Source organism: Ciconia boyciana, chromosome 4, assembly GCF_034638445.1.
Source record: "Ciconia boyciana chromosome 4, ASM3463844v1, whole genome shotgun sequence".
NCBI lineage: Eukaryota > Metazoa > Chordata > Aves > Ciconiiformes > Ciconiidae > Ciconia > Ciconia boyciana.
This window is the reverse complement of record NC_132937.1, coordinates 16,294,298-16,308,960: the sequence shown is the minus strand read 5'-3', so window position 1 is coordinate 16,308,960 and position 14,663 is coordinate 16,294,298.

Here is a 14,663-nt window from a genome sequence, read left to right as displayed (position 1 = left end):
CACCACATCTACTTGTCTTTTAAATACCTCCAGGGATGGTGACTCCACTGCTTCCCTGGGCAGCCTGTTCCAGTGCTTGATAACCCTTTCAGTGAAGACTATTTTCCTCATATCCAACCTAAACCTCCTGTGGCACACCTTGAGGCCATTTCCTCTTGTTCTATTGCTTGTTACCTGGGAGAAGAGACTGACCCCCACCTCTCTACAACCTCCTTTCAGGTAGTTGTAGAGAGCAATAAGGTCTCCCCTCAGCCTCCTTTTCTCCAGGCTGAACAACCCCAGGTCCCTCAGCCGCTCCCCATCAGCCTTGTGCTCCAGACCCTTCCCCAGCTCCGTTGCCCTTCTCTGGACACGCTCCAGCCCCTCCATGTCTCTCTTGGAGTGAGGGGCCCAACACTGAACACAGCGTTTGAGGTGCGGCCTCACCAGTGCCCAGTACAGGAGCACGATCACTGCCCTAGTCCTGCTGGCCACACTATTTTTGATACAAGCCAGAATGCCATTGGCTTTCTTGGCCACCTGGGCACACTGCTGGCTCATATTCAGGCGGCTGTCAACCAACACCCCCAGGTTCTTCTCTGCCAGGCAGCTTTCCAGCCACTCTTCCCCAAGCCTGGAGCGTTGCATGGGGTTGCTGTGGCCCAAGTGCAGGACCCGGCACTTAGCAGTTGTGTTTAGTTTCAGATTTTTAAATCAAGACATTAGGAAAGGGTTAGTTGCCATACTTTCATGGCTATTCATCTTCATTTCCTTCTGGGCTAGGAATCAAGCTGGCAAAAGTGAGCGGACAAGCCATCTTTTGTACACATGGGCTAAACTGGCTAAGGGGAAATTACCTCTGAGGTAACTGATATGAAATCTAGAGCAGGCATAGTAGTGCAGGGATGACTACAGGTACAGCTGCTGCTTACCAAAAAAAACACCGAAAGAAGGCAAGGGAGTAGTCTTTGAATCTGGAAAGAGCAAAAGCATAATCTGATATTTCCTGTTGTGGAAGGAGAAAGAAATCATAGTCTACAAAGGCATCAGAACATAGCTGTGTAGACATCAGAGAATGATCTAACAAGAAAGCCATTGTAGGGCACTAGGTCATGGCCTGACAATTAAGGAATCTTAATCACTTTTAAGAGCAGATCAGAAACACTTTGCTTAAGTGTTTATAACATGAGAGAGTGTTGATCATGCTTTGGGATAGAAAGATGGATTAGATGAGAGCTTGAATATGCTCCCAGCCCTGCTTTTCAATGAGAGCCTCGAGACTTACTCAGCTAACATTAGATGAAGGCTTTTTATCGTGCACGTGTAACCATGACTCAAGGCTTGGGAGGATTTCCCGGGACTGTGGCTCTCCCTTCGCACCACTTCATCACATAATACTGCACCAGTTGTGAAACCTGGGGGGTGTTCTCCTCCTGCGCCTGTACGGCAGCTGCACCGCTCACCAGCTGCTGCTGTTTCACAGCATGTGCTGTGTCCCGTTTGTTGGCAAAAAGCCCGAATATAGACAGCGGCAGGGCCAGACTGTGACTCAAGAGCTCTCCAAAGATAGCCACGTGTTGCTTCCTAGCATTGGAAACACAAGGAGAAAAAAATACCCAGCAGCTGCATTTGCACTGTGTGCCACAGCTGAAGCCATCTGCAGCACATGCAACGTAAATCAGCAGCCAGTTGTCAGGTGCAACAGTTCAACTTTTGATGGAAACAAGCAAAGTCAAATAAACGAGACTTATGCAGCCAGTGGACTGTCAGTAAGAATTCTCACCTCTTCAGTTACATGTTTGCATGGGCAGAGTGCCTTGCAGGGCAAGCAGAGATGTCCTTCCTTGCTGTTCGTATTTTGGGGCGGTCCAGCTTTTCCAGCGCCGGGATGGGATGCGGGTGCAGGAACGCCTCACAGAGGTCCTGCCGAGACAGAAGCACACCAGCCTGCGTGCTCAGCTGAGAAAATGTTTGATTTTGGGCTTCACCCTCTGCCCTGGCAGCTGTTGAGTGTTTCCACAGCGGTCACAGCAGGTGGCAAGGAGCTGTGCGACAGCCAGGAGGGAGGCTGCCAGCTAGACCCCTCGGCTATTGTATATTATGAAATAATCACCCAACTGAGAATGACACCAATGCCTGGAGAGGCCTCCACTGCTTCAGCCTCACTTCAGATTACATCAGCTGCTCTGCTCTGAACTCCCAGCCTGATTTTTGGAGACACCTGTCTATTAACAGCTGCAAGCTGAGAGCAGCTGTGCTCGCTGGGAGCTTGGCGTGGGGCTCCCGCAGCACCGGGGCAGCTGCCCACAGCATGGGATGCTGCGGGGCTGGAGCTGGAGCCAGGCTGAGCTGCAGATCTCTTGGTTTTATGGACAAAGTGCAAAAGATGTGCACGCTTTATCACCATGTGCTCAATTCCTCCTCCTGGAAAATGTGAAGATCCAAATTCCACCTGAAAAAAAAAATGAATTAAAATTATGCACTAGATGTGAAAACCAGTGGTCAACCTCAACTGTAAACTTGTATATGTTTTACCACAAAGTGACATACTGTTCTTATCAGGCCAATATGCAAAATAATAATTGCTTTAGGAAAAAAATTAGAATTAATCCCCAAATTAGGTAGGGCATAGGGATTTATTTAAAATAACACATTTAGGTACTAAAACCAGGATAATAAAATGCTAGAGAAATGCAAAATACATGAGGCAAATTTAAGGCTACTGAGCTGAAATACGTATCTACTCAAAATGCATTAAATCAAAAGATGTGGATGGAATCTCTTTTGGCTACATATTTTGGCTAGTACTATAGAAATACTCTATTTGTTGCAAACATTTCATTGTGGTTGCTTTTCAGTCTTCCTTTGAAAATATTCAAAAATTTTTTTCATTCATATCAATCCTTTAGTAGATATAGAATATTAATATGGGACTTTGCAATTAAATACAATTTTAAAAAATATTAGAATAGTTTCAAGATTTATTTTAAAAGTAAGTTGGTTGCATTTTGTACCGTCTCCAGTAAAACACTCCAAATATTCTTTTGATACTCAGTTCTGTTTTGCATACTTATAAGCAAAAAAAGTGATATGTCAAATTGTAAGTGTACTTAAGTTTTTTTTTAATTGCATCTAGTACTGAATAGGTCTTACAGGTCTGAAAAAATTTTGTATTTCTGAGCTATTCTTTGAATTTTTAAATTACAGGGTCAGCAGTGAAACAATAGTAATCCTGGTCCGTGCAGCCCTGCATGCTGCAGGAAATTCTTCAGTTTGTCTCTGAGTACACAGTTGCTGTTAATAACTTCAAGCAGCTTTAGAAACATTTTTCGTTATCTTATACGCTCACTTCATTAAAAAAATTCAGTACTAGGCTGGAAGGATTTCTGCTTCTCCAATTCAGAAATATTTCTTCTGCAAAAAAAACCCCACAAGCGAGTAAGCAGAGGCTTTACCAATAAGCATGTGTTTAAAGTAAAACTTGCAGTTCCTTCTCTCTTCACTGGGTACCACCTGTGTGGGAGGATACAGCGCTGCTTCCATCTGCCTTGAAGTCATTCAGCATTACACCTTCCTTCCGGAACCATGTAATCTCTGGTAAAAAAAAACAAAACCAACAACTCCAAAACTGTGACCTAATCTAATAAATGCTTCCTCTAGCCCCTTGCGAAAGATGCCTTTAATGCTAATTAAGCAGCTGTGCTGTGCTGCTTAATTAGGCAATATTGGTTGGTAAAACCCAGCAGCAACGAAAGATTTTATTATATCTCTTCCTTCCCCAGGACACGTGGGCTGTAGCTCAGGGGTGGGTGAATCCCTTGGTGTCCTGAGCACCTTTCCCATGGTCCCCGTTCAGCTGCTGCCGGTGGCTGCAGAGGAGCCTGGGTGACTTTGCGAAGGAGCGGGAGCGCAGCCAGGGGACGGCTTGGCTGGGTTTCAGTGGCGCATTTGTGATTTCAGACGTTTGGCAGCCCGCAACCCAGCTTGGAAAATGGGCGTTGTTTAAATGTTACTCGGAAGGTGAAGTTTCTATATATTCCTTCTGCAGAGGATGCTTAGTCACGTGCCTACAGATACTGCCATCGGATGCATGAGGATGAGCTCTTGAAAAGTCATTCTCCCAGTCTGGAGCCAGAGGGAAACTTTTGGCTTGGGGCTGGTTGCGAGATGGGAGCAGGGACAGAGGAGCTCCACTTCCCCTGCAAAGAGCCGGGTGAGGGAAGCCGGCCTGGAAACCCTCATGAACCAAAGTGCTCTCACAACCAGCTTTTACTTTGACATGCTGTAGTGGTTTAGCCCCAGCCGGCAGCTAAGCACCACGCAGCCGCTCGCTCACTCCCCCTCAGTGGGATGGGGGAGAGAATCGGAAGAGCAAAAGTAAGAAAATTTGTGGGTTGAGATAAAAACAGTTTAATAATTGGAACAAAATAATAGTAATAATAATAATAATGAATTGTAATGAGAAGGAAAACAACAAGAGAGAGAGAGGAACAAAACCCAAGGGAGGGAAAAAGAAAAAAATAAAATTAAAAAAAAAAAAGATACAACCGCTCACCACCCGCTGACTGATGCCCAGCCAGTCCCCGAGCAGCAATCGCTACACCCATCCAACTCCCCCCAGTTTATATACTGGGCATGACATCATATGGTATGGAATAGCCCTTTGGCCAGTTTGGATCAACTATCCTGGCTGTGCCCCCTCACAGTTTCTTGTGCACCTGGCAGAGCAGGGGAAGCTGAAAAAGTCCTTGCCCAGTGTAAACACCGCTTAGCAACAGCCAAAACATCAGTGTGTTATCAATATTATTCTCATACTAAAATCCAAAGCACAGCACTATACCAGCTACTAGGAAGAAAATTAACTCTATCCCAGCCAAAACCAGGACAGTATCCACCCCTTATTCTATACCATCTACGTCATGCCCAGGTTCTACCCTTTCCAATACATTCCAATTAATCACCACCACTTTCCCTGTCTTTTGATATATACACACAGCTATCATTCCCTTGGTCTATGGGCCATCCCTCTAAAATGTCCGTTGAGTTCATTTAGTCCATGACTTTGGGCTCCATCTGTCATAACAGTCCTTCAGGGCAGGAGAGAGGGTGTGTGGTGTTGGATTGTTGCATGCTGAAGCCAGTTCTGGTTCCATCACTGCTGCACTTTGCTTGCTTTCAGCAAAGTTCATTCTTCATTAATCTGGGTGATTCTTACTGAAATACCATTGATATGGCATATAGCCACCATAAAAGAGATGACATACAGTATTATATAGCAATTACCATCATACCATTTAGTTCATTGGCTATTCTCACCCAAAATCAAATCCCCTTGAGGTACACAGTGGACTTCCCAATCCTTTCCCATTACCCACCAAGTGCACCCAGGTCCTTGAGCAAAAACAGTCCCACAAATGGGCTTGCCTTTGCCTGAGGCAGGAGTAACCCAGACTGCCTTCCCCAGCATGTTTTTTATGTGCACTACAGGGACCTTATCCCCTTTTACAGTGCGTAACAGTTTTGATTGGGCAGGGCCAGCTCGATTGACAGATCCCCTAGTGGTGACTAACCAGGTGGCCTTTGCTAAATGTGTATCCCAATGTTTGAATGTCCCACCACCCCTTGCTCTCAGCGTAGTCTTTAACAGTCCATTGTATCGTTTGATTTTCCCAGAGGCTGGTGCATGATAGGGGATGTGATATACCCACTCAATGCCATGCTCTTTGGCCCAGGTGTCTATGAGGTTGTTTCAAAAATGAGTCCCCTTGTCTGACTCAATTCTTTCTGGGGTGCCATGTCACCATAGGACTTGCATTTCAAGGCCCAGGAGAGTGTTCCAGGCAGTGGCATGGGGCACAGGATATGTTTCCAGCCATCCGGTGGTTGCTTCCACCATTGTAAACACATAGCGCTTGCCTTGGCGGGTTTGTGGGAGTGTGATATAATCGATCTGCCAGGCCTCCCCATATTTATATTTCAGCCATCGCCCTCCATACCACACAGGCTTTAACTGCTTGTCTTGTTTAATTGCAGCGCATGTTTCACATTCATGGATAACCTGTGCAATAGTGTCCATGGTCAAGTCCACCCCTCAATCACGAGCCCATCTCTATGCAGCATCTCTTCCTTGATGGCCTGAGGGGTCATGGGCCCACAGAGCTATAAAGAATTCACCCTTATGTTGCCAGTCCAGATCCACCTGAGCCACTTCCATCTTAGCAGCCTGATCCACCTGCTGGTTGTTTTGATGTTCCTCAGTGGCCTGACTCTTGGGTACTTGAGCATCTACGTGACATACTTTTACAACCAGGTTCTCTACCCAGGCAGCAATATCTTGCCACAGTGCTGCAGCCCAGATGGGTTTGCCTCTGCGCTGCCAATTGTTCTGCTTCCATTGCTGTAACCACCCCCACAGGGCATTTGCCACCATCCATGAGTCAGTATAGAGATAGAGCACTGGCCACTTTTCTCATTCAGCAATGTCTAAAGCCAGCTGGATGGCCTTTACTTCTGCAAATTGGCTCGATTCCCTGTCTCCTTCAGCAGTTTCTACAACTTCTCGTATAGGACTCCATACAGCAGCTTTCCACCTCCGATGCTTTCCTACAATACGACAGGACCCATCATTGAACAGGGCATATTGCTTCTCATTTTCTGGTAGTTGATTGTACAGTGGGGCCTCCTCAGCACGCGTCACCTCCTCCTCTGGTGATATTCCGAAATCTTTGCCTTCTGGCCAGTCCATAATTACTTCCAAGATCCCTGGGCGATTGGGGTTTCCTATCCGAGCCCATTGTGTGATCAGTGCAACCCACTTACTCCACATAGCATCAGTTGCATGACGTGTGGAGGGGACCCTCCCTTTGAACATCCAGCCCAGCCCCAGCAGCCGGGGTGCCAGGAGGAGCTGTGCTTCAGTACCAACCACTTCTGAAGCAGCTCAAACCCCTTCATATGCTGCCAATATCTCTTTTTCAGTTGGAGTATAGCGGGCCTCGGATCCTCTGTATCCCCGACTCCAAAACCCTAGGGAATTAGACCTCGAGTCTCCCCTGGTGCTTTCTGCCAGAGGCTCCAGGTAGGGCCATTCTCCCCGGCTGTGGTGTAGAGAACATTCTTTATGTCTTGCCCTGCCCGGACTGGCCCATGGGCTACTGCATGAACTATCTCCCGTTTAATTTGTTCAAAGGCTTGTCGTTGCTCAGGGCCCCATTTGAAATCGTTCTTCTTCCAGGTCACTTGATAGAGAGGGCTTACGATCAGACTGTAGTTTGGAATATGCATCCTCCAAAAACCCACAATGCCTGAGAAAGATTGTATTTCTTTTTTGCTAGTTGGTGGAGACATGGCTGTTATTTTGTTAATCACATCCATTGGGATCTGACGACGTCCATCTTGCCATTTTATTCCTAAAAACTGGATCTCCTGTGCAGGTCCCTTGACCTTACTTTGTTTTATGGCAAAACCGGCTTTCAGGAGGATCTGGACTATTTTCTTCCCTTTCTCAAAAACTTCTGCTGCTGTATTGCCCCACACGACAATGTCATCAATGTATTGCAGATGTTCTGGAGCTTCGCCCTGTTCCAGTGCCATCTGGATCAGTCCATGGCAAATGGTAGGGCTGTGTTTCCACCCCTGGGGCAGTCGATTCCAAGTGTACTGAACACCTCTCCAAGTGAAAGCAAACTGTGGCCTGCACTCTGCTGCCAAAGGGATTGAGAAAAACGCATTAGCGCTATCAGTTGTAGCATACCACTTGGCTGCTTTTGACTCCAGTTCATATTGCAGTTCCAGCATGTCCGGCACAGCAGCACTCAGGGGCGGCGTGACTTCATTCAGGCCGCGATAGTCTACTGTTAGTCTCCACTCGTCTCCATTAGACTTTTGCACTGGCCATATAGGACTGTTAAAAGGTGAGCGAGTCTTACTGATCACTCCTTGGCTCTCCAGTTGACGAATCAGCTTATGGATGGGAATCAGGGAGTCTCGGTTGGTATGATATTGCCTCCGGTGCACCGTTGTGGTAGCAATTGGCACCTGTTGTTCTTCAACCCTCAGCAACCCCACCACAGAAGGGTCCTCTGAGAGACCAGGCAAGGTAGACAGCTGTTTAATTTCCTCCGTCTCCAAGGCAGCTATACCAAAAGCCCACCGGTACCCTTTTGGGTCCTTGAAATACCCTCTCCTGAGGTAGTCTATGCCAAGGATGCACGGAGCCTCTGGGCCAGTCACAATGGGGTGCTTTTGCCACTCATTCCCAGTTAGGCTCACTTTGGCCTCCAAGACAGTCAGCTGTTGGGATCCCCCTGTCACTCCACAAATACAGATGGATTCTGCCCCTTTATAGCTTGATGGCACTAGGGTACACTGTGCACTGGTGTCTACAAGAGCTTTATACTCCTGTGGGTCTGATGTGCCAGGCCATCGAATCCACACTGCCCAGTAAACCCGGTGTGAGAGACTGAAAGAGTTAATGTCTCAAACATTGTGGCAACTTGAGGCGATATTTGCATGGCGACGCATGGCGATGGCAGGTCGGCGAGCACTGGGCGGGGGAAGGGGAGCAGGAGCAGGAGCACCACGTGGGAAGCGTGTCAGAGGACGCGCGGTTCCGGGTTCCGCCGGACCTTAAGGGGGCTTGCAACTGCCCGAGAGACCCCTCGTGACCACCCACCTCCCCCAGCGCCTGCGCAGAAGATTGAGAACTTTCTAGAACAAGAACCATGTAAGTCCTGAAGGGGCGTACCTGGAGGCGGGGATTAGTGTATAAAAGACATGCCCCCACGGGAAGCGCGCGGGTGTGCCTACTATTGGAGGATTGTCACGTGTGTCATTGTGGGATCGAAGGGTGGTGATACTTTTTCTTTTCTCCTCTCCTCTCTTTTCCTTTTCTTGCTTTTCTCTTCCTCTGCTCTTCCAATATATGCAAGTTTGGGATAAATTGTGATGGGTTGCCCGGAAAATAGCTCTATTGCCAAATCGCCTTTGTTCGTTCGTTAAGCTCGCCAGTTCGTTAAGTTTGTCTGTTTGTGGAATTTGCCAGTTAATAAAGTTGCTGGCCAGCCTGTTTCTCTGAGTCATTGTCGTGACTCTACCGACCACACGGCTCTGCCGAGCAGAGATCGGCTTTTGTCGGTACACAAAGCGTCAGGGAATCGAAAAGATTCACCCCTCTCGCAACCCACCGAGTAGGAGGAGACACCTGGTTGTTCCTTTCTTCCACCTGGCTGGAGGCAGTGCCCCCCTAGTCCTGGTCATAATATTTATTACCCATTTCCTGTATATACGAGTCAGGAGTTCCTTCATTAAAATCAGGAGTAAGATCAGCCCTTTTACTCTGTCTGGGGAACTGCCCACTGGAAACCAGAGCAGCAATTTTCCTGGAAGAACCCCCTTTGGTGATTGTTTTTCCTTGCAACTCACATACCCGCACCTCTAGGGTCAAGGTAGGTTTTCCATCCTGCTTTCTCATGTTCTCTCCATGGTCATGCAGGTAAAACCACAGGGTGCCCCATGGTGTGTACGCTCTATATCCTCTCTCTTGAGCAGAGGAACGCTGACTCCTAATAGCTGAGATACTGGTCTGTACAGGTGGGGAATAGGACATATCTTCTTTGAACCGTTGGAACTCCTGGGACAGTTTCTCCACAGCCGAGACAAGGGAGGAAGAGATACTTTCTTTGTATTCCTGGAGCTGACTATCCGCTTCATCCACCGTTGCACCCCCTCAGTCTTTCCTGGTCGTTATTGCTAATGAGTTGGCACATGACGGTGGTGCGTTCTGTACCAACTTCCACCACATAGGTTTTGTGCACTGGACTTCATCTGGATCTTTGGATAACCGCTCGTTGTCCAGGTCACCATAAATCACCTCCAGCACAGTTAAGTCCCTCAGGTACTGGATCCCTTTCTCCATGGTGGTCCATTTCCCGGGGCGATATACAACATCTTCCTTGAAGGGATATCTTTCCTTCATAGCTGACAGGAGTTGCCTCCAGAGGCTGAGGGCTGATGCCCCTTTTCCAATTGCTTTGTCAATGCCCCCTTCCCTAGAAAGGGATCCCAGCTGCTTGGGTTCCTTACCCTCTAATTCTAGGCTACTGGCCCCATTATCCCAGCATTGGAGCAGCCAGGTGACAATGTGCTCCCCTGGACGACGGCTGAAATCTTTTCACATATCTCACAGCTCACTCAGGGGTAGGGATCGGGTGGTTTCAGTCTTGTTTATGAGTTCTTCCTCTTCCTCTCCTTGTGATGGCCCTGCTTTTTCATCTTCCCTTTCTAAACGAGCTGACTTTCCCTTCCAGGATTTCTTCTTGTGTATAGGTGTCGTGGTTTAGCCCCCGCGGTTTAGCAACTGATACTGACACAGGTTGGTTCTCTGTTTGAACCGCAGTGCTTGTAATAGAGTTGTCCAGAGCAGCCGCAGTGCCTGTTGCAGGGGGAGGTCGGAGCAGCTGCAGGGCCTGTCATTTTGTCACCTGACCCTTGAGGGTTCTGAACAGTGTTGAACAGGGCTCGGTAGGCATGGGCCAGGCCCCAGCACACTGCAGTGATTTGTGTCTCCCTAGAATTGCCAGGGTGACAGCATACTTTTTCCAAATAGTCTACTAGTTTTTCAGGATTCTGCACTTGTTCAGGGGTGAAGTTCCAAAACATTGGAGGTGCCCAATGACTTAGGCATTTGCCCATGCTATCCCACACACCCTGCCACTCATAACTATCCGGCCTTGGGGCAGATCTCTGGGTGATATTCTTAAATTGCTTACTAACCTTGGACAAGATCAAAACAGTATTCCCAAGCAATACCAATAGATGTATCTTAACTACCCAAGGATGTTCAAGATACTGAAAAGTTATTGTAACAAAGGAGGAAACATTGTAGAAGAAAGTAGCGAAGGTGCCATTCTGTAGTTCCTCCATAAAAAAAAACCTCTCAGAGGAAGAAATATAACTGCTAGTTGTCTCTATGAGGTAATACCCGACATACAATAACAGTTTCAGTACAGCACTTAGATACCAAAATAAACCCAAGGTCACTGTTTTAATAACAAATCTCACAGGCAAAGCATCACCAATTAAAGCAGAGCACAGCAAACTGCAAAAACCAACACCGATCTTTAACATGTACAGCAAAAAAATGAGCATGGTGCAGATCAGGTAAACCAATGCTAAGAACAGATGGATCAATATCATGTCCCACAACTACTAACAGATCTAAATTCCTTAATACACTCTGGTTAATCTGTTATTATTTCAAACCCTTTGTGCCCCACATTGGGCACCAAAAAGGACTGTTGTGGTTTAGCCCCAGCTGGCAGCTAAGCACCATGCAGCCGCTCTCTCACTCCCCCCCAGTGGGATGGGGGAGAGAATCAGAAGAGCAAAAGTAAGAAAACTCGTGGGTTGAGATAAGAACAGTTTAATAATTGGAACAAAATAATAGTAATAATGAATTGTAATGAGAAGGAAAACAACAAGAGAGCAAGAGAGGAACAAAACCCAAGGGAGGGAAAAAGAAAAAAATTAAAAAATATATATGTAACTGCTCACCACCCACTGACTGATGCCCAGCCAGTCCCCGAGCAGTGATCACTACCCCCCGGCCAACTGCCCCAGTTTATATACTGGGCATGACATCATATGGTATGGAATAGCCCTTTGGCCAGTTTGGATCAACTATCCTGGCTGTGCCCCCTCCCAGTTTCTTGTGCACCTGGCAGAGCATGGGAAGCTGACAAGTCCTTGCCCAGTGTAAACACCACTTAGCAACAGCCAAAACATCAGCATGTTATCAATATTATTCTCATACTAAAATCCAAAACAGCACTATACCAGCTACTAGGAAGAAAATTAACTCTATCTCAGCCAAAACCAGGACACACGGGAGCGTGGCTCGGGGTTGCTCCTGCTGTCTGCTCCAGCGCTGAGCTAATTTCCTCTCTTTGTCTTTGGGGAAGCACAAGTACTGCAGAGGAGAGGTGGTGGTGGTGGTGACGGTCCCCTGGAAGCTCAGGCACGGGGCTGCACTGCCGGGCCCCTCTGCAGCTGAAGGAGCCTCCGCTGTTCCCTTCCCCAGTGATCCTTTCTAGAGATGTCCCACTGAGACTCCCGTTTCTCAACTGCATTTCTTCGTGGCGGAGGAGTTCTTATAGCTTCCTTGTGGAGGTAACTAATGCTGAAATCATTTCACTCTTGGCAGAGGCAGTCGAAGAGTGATAAAACGGAGCCAAAGGAGCATAGAAGAGGCGCTGGGCTGTACTCCCTAAACTCCTGAAGCTAGCACCACCTCTTGCCTTTCCTCCTCCCTTCCTAGTCTTTCAGCCCATCTCCCTGAAAATTTAGAATGAGTCCCCTGGTATTTCTGCTAATCTGGCATTTAAAATCTCAGGCAATAAAGCTTTCACCACTTCCCTTAGGGAGACAATTTTCCAGCCTACATTTCTCCATTCAAAAGCTTTCCGCCCTGATTCTCAGCTTAAACATGCCCTTCCTTAATTTCACCCCATTAAAATCATTAATGTATCACCAGTCTGTCCCTTTGTGCCACTTCATTCAAATATTTACGGATCACTAATGTCTCCCTGCTTAGTTTACTAATTCCATTGTACCTATGATAGGCAGAATTTCTTTTTTTCTTTCATAATGCCTCCAGGCTGCCAATTCCTTCAGTCGTGGTTCTTTGAGCTCCTTTCCATTTACCACTTTTCTTGCAAATGCGAGGCAGATGCTCACCGCCCTCACCTGTGTCATTATGCTTTTCTGTACCCTGTCCAAAACTGCATTGCCTGTTCCTCGCTGCCATGTCCTAATGCCTGTGCAACAGCGTGCTGTCCTCCGGGTGTCTTTCAGGAGTCGTGCCTCCAAAGCACATCCTTCCCTGTAAATACAGATTCTGGATTATTTTCCCAGAAGTAGCCGGCTGGGTTGTGGAGGTTGATTTTAGTTGGTGGCAGGGCATGGTTGGAGCCATGTAGGAAATCAGAGCAGACTCTGGATTAGAGCCCCCAGCAGCCCCACACAGGACAGGTTTTATCTTTTCTTAAGTATGGATTTCGTTAGCGCCCTGCTTTTTCCCTCTTATGCTGACACTGCCAATATTGGATGCACCTATGAGGCTGGTGCTCTTGCAAAGGAAGTTTTTTACATGTTTGGCAAGAAATATCTTGCAAAGTACTGTTTTAAAAGAGAATCATTAATTCCTGAATACGTAGCTCTACTTCTACCTGAATCTCTCTCATATTCTTATTTCTTCTCAATGTGATAAATTATCCTGAGGTAGTATGTGATGGCTGCGTTTGTTTCCCAAGTCCACGTACATGATTCAGGTGGTGGTGGGGGTAGATGCATACATACATTTCTATACTACCAGCCCTGTAACGGATTCTGTGCTGCGAGCAGTGGCTGTGGAGGAGTGGGATTCTCCAAGGCTGCCTCTGCTGTACGATGCATGCTTAACACTTCAATTTCCCAGGCGTTTGTAGGCCCTGATCAGGATTTAGAGACTATATTGAAAGGATCGCTGCCACATGTTTTCAAATTGCAGAGCACTCCCTACAATGTATTGTGCAGCATATATACCCCAGGGCTGCAAAGCTAAATACTCTGATTAAGAAACATCAGAATGTTGTTTAATGTGCATACATTGCATATTATAATGTCACCCTAATTGCACACCATGCTTCCCCCACCCAGCCCCCAGGTTTCTGATCTCAGGGAGTGCAGAGGCAGGATTACCAGGAACAGTGTTGGAGGGAGAATGAGTGTTGGCCGAGAGACTGGTGAGAGGCGTTTGTGGTGCTGGGCTCCTGCTGCATTTGCCTGTATATCTCCCAAGCTCAGCCCTCTTCTCATTTCTTTCTTCTCGTTTCCTTTTTCTGGTTTCCTGGTTTCCTTCTGCTTCCTCCTCTGCTCTTTTCCTCCTGTGAGCCGGGTCCAACCGCCATGCTTGGTTTGCGCACTTCTGCTTCGCTGCTGGGAACCCAAAGGCAGAGCCGCGCCGTTAGCCCGCAGGCAGGTCTCCCTCCTGGCTCATTTACCAGCCGTCGGCTGCCTCAGCTTTCCTCTGTGCCGGGCGACCCGCGGCTCCGGCCGCCGTGAACGGGCTGCGGCGGCGGCCGCCTGCCGCTCTGCCCCTCACGCCGTGCCGGCCGCTCGGCACAGGCACCTCTACACGCTGCAATCTGTCCGAGGCCGGGTGCATCCCCTCAGGCGGTGCCCCGCAGGGGCCTCACTGGGCCTAGGGTCTGCTCGAGGGTCTCCGGGGGGCTCTCCCGCGGGTGTAGGCGGGGAGGAGTGCGTGCGTGTCACGGGGGGGCCCACCCGGAGCGTGTGAGGGCTGCACGACACCCGCGGGTGTCAAGGCGCGTGTGACAGCCCACCTGTCCGCCCCTCCCCTCAGGGCGCCGTGGGGGCAAAGGAGAGGGAGGGGGCGGAGCCCGCCGGCCCCGGCGCCGCTCTGCGCCGCGGGGTGGCGCTGGCGGGCGCGGCGGCCGCTCTGCGCGGCGCTCGGCTGCTCCGGCGGCGGCGGAGGGAGGAAGTGACGCCGCGCAGCGGAGCCCCGCGGCCTCCGGTGACATTTTCTCTGGCGTCGGGGGCGGGGGGCGGCGGCGGCGCGGCTGAGACCCGGCTCCTCCCGGCCGCCCATGCCCCAGCTGCTGCCTCCGGTGGGAGAGGCCAGGAGG